The sequence below is a fragment of the Lontra canadensis genome, unplaced genomic scaffold (genome assembly GCF_010015895.1).
Source record: "Lontra canadensis isolate GAN:19392208 unplaced genomic scaffold, GSC_riverotter_1.0 scaffold44, whole genome shotgun sequence".
NCBI classification, from domain to species: Eukaryota; Metazoa; Chordata; class Mammalia; order Carnivora; family Mustelidae; genus Lontra; species Lontra canadensis.
The window spans coordinates 9,617,091-9,629,194 of record NW_022631038.1 but is presented as its reverse complement, the minus strand read 5'-3'; the positions used below and the strand labels follow the sequence as shown (position 1 = coordinate 9,629,194).

Here is a 12,104-nt window from a genome sequence, read left to right as displayed (position 1 = left end):
TTGGTGACAGAAGTTAGACCTTTTCAGTAGATGGGAGGAGAAGTGATTCCTTGCTATTTCCAAAAAAATCTTTGTACTGATATCCAAGACTTGAACATTTTTGCAGTCCTTCTCTAGTAGAGACCTCCAGAAACTCCAAACACTGCTGTAGATATCTCGGACATGTTTTCACATACTCTATTTTTATTAATCACTTTCAATACATGTTCTAATTCCAAATGCACTCCCTTCTGACCTGTGGGTTGCTTAATTCCCAGCATATGGAGCTTATATACTTTTTCATTGGTGTTTTAAATTGATTTATAGCTTAATTCTTCTGTAAGTAAATAAATGACTCTGTATTATTTCACTACTTGGAAATGCACTGACTTTTGTGGTCTAAGATAAAATCAACTTTTATAAACTTTCCATCTAAACTTGCAAAATATTGTGCATTCCCTAGTTCTTGAGTTCACCCTGCTATAAAGACCAAGACATTCATGTTGAATTGTGTTGTCCAAGTTTTTTACATGTTTACTGCATATAATTGGTTTTGTTTCATCTGCCAATAGAGAGATTATATTATTAAATCCACAATTAAGAATGTGGGTATTTTATTCCTATATTTAGATCCCATTATGATTGTGGCTATTTTATTTTCATATGTAGTTTCTTACTTTTTGCTATGTAACTTTTGAGATTATATTGCCAGGTTCATACCCATTAAAAGTTGTTCTATCTTCCTGTTGAATTGACCATTTTACATAAAAGGCTTCCTGTTTATCTCTAATGATGTTCCTTGTCTAATGTAGTTAATATTTATAAAGCTATATCAACTTCCTTCTTTTTTGAAGTTTAAAGTGTTGTCCTTTTTTAAAATGTTTTATTTAAATTCAATTCAGTGGGGCAAAATATTAACTTTATTCCTCAATTTTCTCTTAATTGCTATTTTCTGTCTTTTTACTTTGAACATTTTGAACACCCTCCCCACTTTTTTGTAAGTGTACAGTATGACTTTGGTTCTTAAGACAGTCTGCCAACTTTTGTCTTTTAATTGAACCATTGGGTCATTTAGGGTTCAGATGATACCATTTGTTTATTATCTCTTATCTATCCATCTTCACTACTTTACATTATTTTTCTTACTTTTCTTAACCACCTTTAGCATTGATTATTTTCATCTATTTTTGCATCTGTTTCCTTACCGGTCATACATTATTTTATTTTCTTTAGTGATAAATTTAGATATTACAATTGCACCACTAATGAATTTGTATGTTATGCCACCAAATCAATTTATGGATCGATACGCCTAAAAAACATTTTTACCAGAGTACTCTACCTGACTTACTTGTTATTTTGGTTGGCTATTTTAATTTTATGTGTACTTCACAACTCACAAGTTTTTATCATTAATCTTTTATTAGGTAAATATTAATTAGAATAACAGATTTTACCCTTTTTTATTTCTCTTTATCCCTTTCTGCATTTCTGAAGAAGCACTTAAAATAATTTTCCTTCTTTACCAATAATATCCTTTAGTGTTGATTATGTTTTGTTTTATTTCCTTCTTTATTGCAGTTCTTCTAGTGACACATTCTCTCAGGTATTTTCTTCTGAAAATGTATTTATTTTACTGAGAGGTATGTGATTTTTTGTTTTTTATTTTATTTATTTTTTAATTAATTAATTAACTTATCTTTTTGGTCTAACACAGATGTCAGGGAGGCTTGAGTCCCAGAAAAGGAATTAACTTCTACACAGTTCCATGGAAACTGGCCAAGGCCCCAGTGTGAGGGAGTCAATCTTTGTCAGACTCAGTCTCAGACCCAAGCCTCCCCAGCAAGCTGGGTGGGGGGTGAGGGGGGCTTTATTAACCATGAATGCTGATGTCAGTCCTGATGCTGTTATGTCACAGAGTTGCATGCATCAATCTTGGAAACAAAAGCTTCTGATGATAGCCAGGGAGGCACTTGTGGTTAGCCCTACATACAAAAACCAAGCTTCAAGGATAGAGTTGCAATCAACACATTCCTCTTGAATCCTCACCAGGAAGGGGGCGATGTTTTCTTTATCATGCAACACAAAGCCTCAAGCCCAAGGGTTGAAATGGTCTCTCTAGGCTTTGACATCACCTCTGTTGGACACTGTTCATTTCCCCAGTGTGGTAAGGCAACAAGGAATGTGTCCCTGCTAGTGGCTCTTTCTCTGCCATATTTCCTGTTGGGCATACTCTAGTGGTGCCGCTTGGATAGTTGTCCTTGTCTCCATGACATTCATTTTTGATGCTGAGAAATGTTATTTTCTGGCTATAGAATTCTGTGCCCATAGTAATTTTCTTTCTGTAATTTAAAGGTATTCCATTATTTCTTGATGTCTATTATTGTTGCTCTTGAGAGATGGGCAGAAACATCTTATTGCTCTATTTAAACGAATATCTCTTTATCCTCTTCTGCATTAGTGATTTTCTTTTGTTACTCTGTTTCTTTAAGCAGTTTTCCTGAGATATATTTAATTGAGGTTTTGTTTGCATTTTTTTCTCTTCTTAGTTTGTAGATTTTGTTTCAAATCTCTATTTTTTTTAACTTTTGGAAGATTCTCAATCATTTATTCTGCAGATTACACTAACTTGCTTCTGTCCTACTTGATTTACTTCCAAGTAATCTCTTAACGCCAGTGTTGAAGCGTCTTAAACTTAAGTAGTGATGTATGTCAATTAGTTTCCAATAAAGCAGGAAAAAAGACTAGTGTGTGTATTCTTCCCTTTTTATTTTGTATTTTATAAATTATTCTATTTTTTCTTAGATTTTGAAAATTTTACAAGAATAGATGAAAGAGCATAACATTTCACATTAATCTTTCCCTGAATTCAATCTGTACATAAAGGCATTTTTTTCAGCTAAGGAAATACTCTATGCTTTATTTATTTAATTATTACCAGTCTTCCATCTGTTTTCTTTTTTCCTCCTGGAATTCCGATTATTGCATGTTGGGTTTTCTGGATATATTTGTAGGCAAATCCCTTATCTTTTCCCTGATGGCTTCCTTATGACAAATATCTTCCAATATTTCTTCCAAATCACTTAGTCCAGTCTCTTCCTTGAACTTAGGCTTCATTTACTTACTGAATTATTTATTTAGAAAATCATCTTTCATTTAGGTTCAGAAAATAATTTTCTGCTGATCTCAGACCTCCTTAATTTTTTGTTAAATTTTATTCATTGATCTCCTTTGTGTTTATTTTTGAATGATTGATGATTTTCCTTTCTTTGGGTGCTGACCATTTAGATATTTTTTGGATATGCCACCTTAGTATCTTTATGAAAAAAACTTCAAGATTTTCTTTCATTCATGGCACAAGGCTAAGATATGTTCAGTTACTCCATAAGGAAATCAACAGTTAAATGCAGTTTTTCACTTAGCTATCTCAAAGAGCCTGGCTGATGTTTGTCTGAAAACAAACGAACAAATAAACAAGCAAAAAATCCTGGAGATCAGAACTGAAACTACAGAAGAAGGAAACTCTGCAGATTGCCATGTTCTCAGAATCTCCCATTTCAGTTTTGTTTCTTTGTTTTTGTGAAGATTTGTGTGTGGGATGTGTGTGTAATATAAATTATGCATATAATGGACTATGAAGGCAGTAATTAAGGCAGTGTCGTACTGACAGTAAACGAACACATAAATAAACCAATGAAAGAGAATAGAGAGCTCAGAAATAGACCCCCAAATACATAGTTAACTGATCTTTCACAAAGAGGCAAAGAGAATACAGTGGAGCAAAATAGCCTTTTCAACAAATGATGCTGCAATGCCTGGACTTCCTCAATGGAAAGAAAGAAATAAGAAAGAAAGAAACAGAAAGAAAGAAAGAAAGAAAGAAAGAAAGAAAGAAAGGAAGGAAGGAAGGAAGGAAGAAAGAAAAAAAGAAAGAATCTAAACGAAGTCTTTATGGCTTCCACAGAAATTTACTCATATGATCACAAACCTAAATGTAAAATGCCAAATTATAAAGCTCCCAGAAGATAACATAGGAGAAAATCTAGATGGGCTTGGACTCCTGGTGACTTTTTATACACAACATCAAAAGCATGATCCATGAAAGAAAAAATTGAAGTCCAAAAAACAACTTCATAAAAATTAAACTTTTCTGCTTTGTGAAAGACATTGTCAAAAAAGAAAACAAAACTGTAAACTAGAATCAAATATTTGCAAAAAATATATCTGATAAAAGACTGTTACTCAAAATATTCAAAGAACACATAAACCTCAAGGAAAAAAAATGAACAATCCAAATTTTTAAAAATTGGCCAAAAATCTTAACAGTCACAGAAAAGACATACTGATGACAAGCAAGCATATGAAAAGATGTTCTCATCATATGTCATCAAGTAAATGCAAATTAAAAGAACAATGACATACTACTGAACACTTACTTAAATGGCCAAAATCCAAAATACTGACAACACCAAATCCTGGAGATGGTGTGGAGCAACAGAAACTCTCATTCATTGCTGGCGGGAATGAAAAATAACAAGACACTTTGGAACACTTTTTGGTAGTTTCTCACAAAAGTAAATAGTTTTACCTTATGATCTTGCAATTTCATTCCTTGGTATTTATCCAAATGAGCTGAAAACATGTTCACACAAAAATCTGCACATGGACATTTATTCATAATTGTCAAAACTTGAAAGCAGCCAAGATGTCTTTCAGCAGGTGAGTGGATAAATAAACTGTGGTACTCCAGACAATGTAATAGTATTCAGTGATAAAAAGAAATGAGCTTTCAAACATAAAGAGACACAGGAATTTTAAATGAATATTAGTAAATGAAATAAGCCAATCTGCTACATACTATATGATTCCAACTATATAATATTCTGGAAATATTATATTATAATATTAATATTATATTATATTATATTATAGAGAAATATTATAGAGAAAGTAAAAGATCAGTGGTTTGACAGCATTTAGGAGAGAGGGTGGGATAAGCAGGTAAAATACAGAGGATTTTCAGTGAGAATGCTCTATGTAATACTATAATGTATAACAATATGTATCTACCCATATATATGTCCAAACCCATGAAATGTACAACTAAGAGTAAAACTATGGACTCTCGGTGTTAACGATGTATCGGTGTAGGTTCATCAGTTATAATAAGTGTACCACTCTAAGGGGGATGTTGATAGTGGGGGAAGCAATATGTGTGATGTCAGGAGTATGTGAGAAATGTCTATCTATATCTTCTCAATTTTGCTGCGAATCAAAAACTGCCCAAAAGAATAAATTCTTTTTAAAAACCACATAAATTACATGATATACAATTATCATGAAAATGCTTGTAGACCAGTTACCAAAATTAGGAAATAATGCGTAAAGCTTCAGAAACCTCAAAGTACCTTTCCAACTGGTCTGTCCATGACCAGTGTCTTGACAGATATAGCCATCATTCCTTTTTTTCCATCCAGAATTTAACCACGGTGTTTCTTTACTTCACAGTTTGAATCTGTCCAGGTAAAGATTTCTTCCTGTTTAGCCCCTTTGGAATTCACGGGTACTTTTGAATCTCTGGATTACTAGCTTTTATCCCATCGGATGATTGTTCAGCCATTATCCCTACAAATACTTCCTCTGCTACTTTTCTTCTGCAGCACTGATCACATGATATTAGGCCTCCTCATTGAATTGTTTTGGGTGTCACACTCACTTTGACATTTTCTATCTCTGTGGTTCTACTTCATGCAGTCTGAAAAATTCCTTCTCAACTATTTCACAGTTAACTAATTTACTCTTTAGCTGTCTTAGTGAAAGCTATAAATTTTATTAATTGAATTCTTAATTTTATTAAGTTTAGTTGTTACTATAAGAAGATTTTTATTTTTCCCCAAATCAATGGATGCAAGCTTTTCTATATTTCAGCTAAGATTTTAAGCTTTATTGTCTGACCTGAAACACAGTTGATAACAGTAGGTGTCAATTTCATTATCAACTCAAAATGAGTATGGTCCCTGATATGTATTTTTATTTCTCTTTCCACATGAATGAAACATCTCAATTTCATAGTTTTGTTTTGTTTTCTTCTTCTTAATTGGTCAGTGTTCTCAAGGTAAATTGGGTTTGAATTCTGGGTTTCCAGTTTTGGGGCCCTTGCTTTCTCTTGGATTTTTTTCCTGGTAATTGTTTTCTATTTTATTGGTTCTAAAGACATTTCATTTTACTCAGTAGTAGGATTGATACTCAAGTCCACACCATCATTACAAGAAGTAAAATGTCTCCTTGCTTTATGTGCTGTCTTCCGTAACTCTATTTTATTAGGTTATATTTCTAGAAGTATTTGTAGTAGATTAATTGGAAAGCTTGAACTTTGATGCACTGATATTTGATTGTAGATAGACTATAAAACACATATTAAATATATGCCAGTGCAAAGAATCCTAATTCTATTAAACTAAGTTAAAACATTAATAGTAGTCTGAAATTTTAAATTTTAAGATAATTATATAGTATTGAATTTGAAATTGATTTAGAAGAGAGAAGAAATGTTATAAAATGTATTAAGACATCAGAGTGTTGAAAATGTCCATCACCTAACCAAGATTTCAACTGGGTCATTCTTTTTCAATGTTACCAAGATTATGAAATTGGATGACCTAATAAGGGTACTGCATAACTGAATTTCATTTCCTTTATGTTTCCAAATAATATCTATTGACACAATTGAGTATAAGAATAGCAGATATATATGGAATAAAACCTAATTTCAAAAAGCCAATATTATTTTTTTCTTTCCCTACCCCCCACAACCCCCTGCCCTGCCTCTCAAATTCCTCATATCAGAGAAATCATATGATAATTGTCTTTCTCTGATTGACTTACTTCACTCAGCCTAATACCCTCTTGTTCTAATCACATCATTGCAAATGGCAAGATTTCATTTCTTTTGATGGCTGCATTGTATTCCATTGTATGTGTATATGTATATATCTCTCACATCTTTTTTTTAATAAAGATTTTTATTTATTTATTTGACAGAGAGAGATCACAAGTAGGCAGAGAGAGGGGAAGGGAAGCAGGCTCCCTGCTGAGCAGAGAGCACGATGCAGGGCTCGATCCCAGGACCCCAGGATCATGACCTGAGCTGAAGGCAGAGGCTTAACCTACTGAGCCACCCAGGCGCCCCTATCTCACATCTTCTTTATCCATTCATCTGTTGATGAATGTCTAGGTTCTTTCCATAGTTTGGCTATTGTGGACATTGCTGCTATAAACATTGAGGGTTCACATGCCCCTTTGTGCACCTACTACATTTGTATCTTTAGGGTAAATACCCAGTAGTGTGATTGCTGGGTTGTAGGGTAGCTCTATTTTCTACTTTTTGAGGAACCTCCATACTGTTTTCCAGAGTGGCCTCATCAGCTTGCATTCCCACCAACAGTGCAGGAGGATTCCCTTTCTCTGCCTCCTCACCAACATCTGTTGTTTCCTGACTTGTTAATTTTAGCCATTCTGACTGGTGAGATGATACCTCACTGTGGTTTTGATTTGTATTTCCCTGATGTTGAGTGATGTGGAATACTTTTTCATGTGTCTGTTGGCCATCTGTATGTTTTCTTTGCAGAAATGAAACAAGAGGGGATCAGGAGGGAGACAAATCATAAGAGACTCTTAATCTCACAAAACAAACAAAATCAAGTCTCACAAAACAACTCCCCACCCAGGGTTGCTTAGGGTGTGGGGGTAAGGATAGAGTGGCTAGGTTATGGACATTGGGGAGGGTGTATGCTATTCTGAGTGCTGTGAAATGTGTAAGCTTGATGATTCACAGACCTGTACCCCTGGGACAAATAATACATTACATGTTAATAAAAAATAAAAATAAAATAATAAAAAATTAAAAAAAAACAATATTAAAATATTTCTATATTCCAAATGTACACTTTTAAATGGGTTTTATTAATTCTTTAGCTAAAACTTAAAGTACATCACAATAAGTTGCTTTAATTTTAATTATGACATATGTAGTAGATTTTTCCAGGGATTGTTGAAATATTTGTGGATGAAAACACGACCACCAGACTTTATCTTCTTTTTTTAAGCCATTCTAAATAGAATGTATATGTCAAACTCATACAGTCTCAAATTTGAAGATAGTTAAAACAAAAACTAATTTGTAAAAAAAATTAAAAAAGAAAGAAAGAAAAGGAAAGAAAAGAAAAAAGTCAAAGAAACCTATGATTCTTTGGAAAACTGCCAAGCAGGAATCAACCACATTATAATGTATATTCAGTAATATTTTCACACCACCAATAAGCATTTGAAATCTAGAGAGGTTATGGACCTTATAAATTCTATGGGTTACACCTAAATTGTTTGTTAGCAAATAGAAGTTTATTCTTCAGGAAGCCTAGAATCTGAATTCCAGATAAATTTGAAGCCAATTACTTTTGTGAATAAGTTTTTCTTATTTTTTTAATCCCACAGATGAATATCAATTTTACTTTATTTCAAAGCTAGAAATTTTACTTAGGAAACTAATGAATACCTGTTTCTAGAAAAGATTAAGATACAGCAATATCTTTCAGGTTCTATAAATATGGAATCAGAAAAGTTGAAAAAAATTGAGAAATAGTTTGGGTTTCCAATAACCATACTTTTATAACATTTATAGTTTATAGTACTGCTCACCTTGACCAAGCTATCTATCTTTATCTTAGTTGAAACTGGAGACTAATTGCAAGAAACACTGCACATCAACATCATTCGTGGATACGGGAATATAGGTGGCATATTGCTGATCACTCTGCTTCAGAAAAGCGGCAGGTTGGAAAAACACTGATGCCAATTAACACTTCCAACATTAAATAATTTCTGTCACTTTCCTTCTTTGATCTCAAGCCTGAATCCAAATCTGACTCAGAATTTACATGGCAGACTTGATCCAATGTGGAATTTCTCCAGAATTCGGCTTCAGGTCCAGTGAATTTTTCATTGGTTGGCCACAGGTCTTTTTAATTTGACTGACATGAGGGGCTGCGATAGATCTAGTTGGGTATTGCAAAAATGGGAGCCTAATAATAATGGTGAACACATAGAGAATGCCCAATGTGTCCGGCACTGTTAAAAGTCTACACATATTAACACATGTTCGAATCATTACTCTACATACTCTGTTAATACAAAAGTGTTGATAATCTATCTGACATCATCTAGGTAAGAAATTGTTTACTTATTCATCAATACAAGAACTTTTCCATGCCTGTAAAATCATTAGCATAACTAAGCATTAATTATGGCAAAAATCGTATATATAAATTTAAATATACAAAATAATCTCCCTGGAGGAACTTTGAATAGAATACAGTATAATTCAGTGAATATAAGTTTCTAAGCAATTGTTTGAGGTAATATTCTGGGTAGTCCAAGGCTCAAACATCCATACATCCTTTTGCTTAGAAATCATCAAGCCATTCAGTGATACTGTTACTCTGGAAGCATGTGTATAATTCAAAAGAATCCAATTCATCTTAAAGCATTGATATCTAATATATAACAAGAGATAATTTCACTGAGTGAATAACTTATACATCATGTCCTTTATGATCTGGTTTTACAGATAATTTAATATGGAAAATAATAGAGAACAATATAATTAAAACCTGGGAATTTAGAGCAAGAAGGGATCATTGGGGTTCAGAGAAGAACAGTGAGAATGACTGTAGAGGGAATGAATATAATTCATATAAAAGGATAAGATGTGGAAAAAAAACCACCTGGGATTGCAGAGCAGCCTGATAAATGTCAAATGGAACACATGTCCTGACGTGTGGCAGTCCGTGAGGATCTGAGACAGCTGCGTATTTTTAGCTAGCTATGCCTCACATGAAAAGAGAAAGAAAACAAGCATTTTAACATATGAGATATTTTTAAAAACACAACACATAATTTTCATTTTTTCTACTCTGATTTTTTTATGCTTCAATTGGTTTCTGGTTATTTTATTATGTATTTTACTAAATAATTACATTAAGTTCTCCATATTAGATTTATAGTTACCATAATCTTAAAACAGAAAAATTAACTTTTTTATTAACTCATCTCAGTGTTACCTAATCTACCAAAATTGAGGAAAGTTTTTTTGATCACTTTTACCCATTCAATTTTCATTGGAGATTATCAAAATGTGTTGAAAGTTCACAAGTTTATTCTAAATATGTGGACCTTCCTTTATAAATGCTAAATGATAGGGATGCCTGGTTTACTTAGGTGGTTAAGCCTAATGATCAGCTCAGGTCATGATCCCAGGGTCCTGGGATCAAACCCTGCATTACGATCCCTGCTCAGCAGGGAGTCTGCTTCTCCCTTTGTTCACTGCTCCCTCTGCTTGTGCTCTCTCTCTCTCTGACAAGTAAATAAAATCTTAAAAAAAAAAGGTAGCAAACTAAAAAAATGGATAAATAACATCTGGTTGTTATGAGGTGACTTATGTCTCTTCCCCTAATTAAGATGTTGAGGTGCTAATCTCTTGTTTGAGCCACAGTTTATGGTACTTTGTCATGATCACCCTAGCAAACTAATACATCTTCAAATAGGGAGAAGCTCATGGTCTTGGAATCCCTTACCTTAAATAGTAACATAAAATATGGGTACAGTATTGTGATGTTCCTTCAGCAAGATAGCAGATTATACCATCTCACTAGACTTTGTATTGTTCCACAGATAAAGTCTTAACAAATGTGAACTCACAATTTGAGATTACACACCTCAGAAGGAAACAACATACCATAAGCAAGAGACAGAAGATACTGCAAGCAGATAAAGTAAATCAAGGAATTGTTGGTCTTTATATAAAAATAAGTTTAAAATGATTAAAGATATAAAAGCAGGAGGAAAAACAACAAAAATATACATAGTGCAAAAAGTCATTTTTGAAAATGAAACAGAATCTGAAATAAAAAGAATAAAAAGAAAAATATTCAATTATGTATAAAGCTGGAGAATACATGCATTTAAGAAAAATAGTTAACTCAAGGCATATACATTGGAATTTGTACTGATGCAACGAAAAAGGATTAAAAGATGACAGCATGGCTCCCTTTGCCATATCTACTATGCGAATGAAGACCATTCTCAGCAATCAGATTGTTGACATTCCAGAAAATGTCGACATCACTCCGAAAGGACACACTGTTACTGTGAAGGGCCCCAGAGGAGTGATGTCAATCACATCAGTGCAGAACTCAGTGTCCTTCGAAAGAAAAAGAAGAGGCTCTGAGTTGATATGGTGGGAAATAGAAAAGCACTGGCTACTGTCCATAGGATCTGCAATCATGTAAGGAACACGGTCAAGGGCATTACACTGGGCTTCCCTTACAAGATGAGTCTATCATGCTCACTGCCCCATCAACGTTGTTATTCAGGAGAGTGGTTCTCTTGTTGAAATCTGAAATTTGTGGGGTGAAAAATATATCTGCAGGGCTCAGATGAGACCAGGTGCTACTTGTTCAGTGTCTCAAGCCCAGAAAGATGAGTTAATTCTTGAAGGGAATGACCTTGAACTTGTATTAAACTCAGCTGCTTTGATTCAGCAAGTCACAACAGTTAAAAACAAGAATATCAGAAAATTTGGGGGTGGTATCCATGCTTCTGAAAAGGAACAGTTCAGCAGCCTGATGAGAAGATCCAAGTTGTCCAGCTACAGAAACAGCAAGATGCCAGATGATTTTTCTGACTTATTTGTGATATTTTGAAGATGCAGTAAAAGCTGTATTGATTTGGGGAAAAAAATGAAAGTCTGAAAGACAACTTAAAAGACAGTATAAAAGGATGAAAAATCCCGACATATTTCCACTGGCAATCCCAGAGAGAAGACAGTGAATGGGAAAAGTAATATTTAAAAAAAAGGTGTCTAAGAAATCTTCCAGTATTCATATGAAGCTTTAACTTTAATAAGCCCACAATCTTAAGTATGAGAAATTAAGGGAAATTTCAGAACACCAAAGACAAAAAGTACATCATAAAAACACCCTTAAAAATACAGATTATATGCAAATAAATAATTAAACATTTTAACAGAAACAAAAAACAAACAGAATAAGCTGTTACAACATCTAACAATT

At 33.5% G+C, this 12,104-nt stretch overlaps 1 pseudogene; it reads left to right on the top strand.

Moving 5' to 3' along the window:
- The first annotated feature begins 11,102 nt into the window (after window positions 1-11,102).
- LOC116876179 lies at window positions 11,103-11,707 on the top strand (annotated as a pseudogene).
- Window positions 11,708-12,104: the final 397 nt, after the last annotated feature.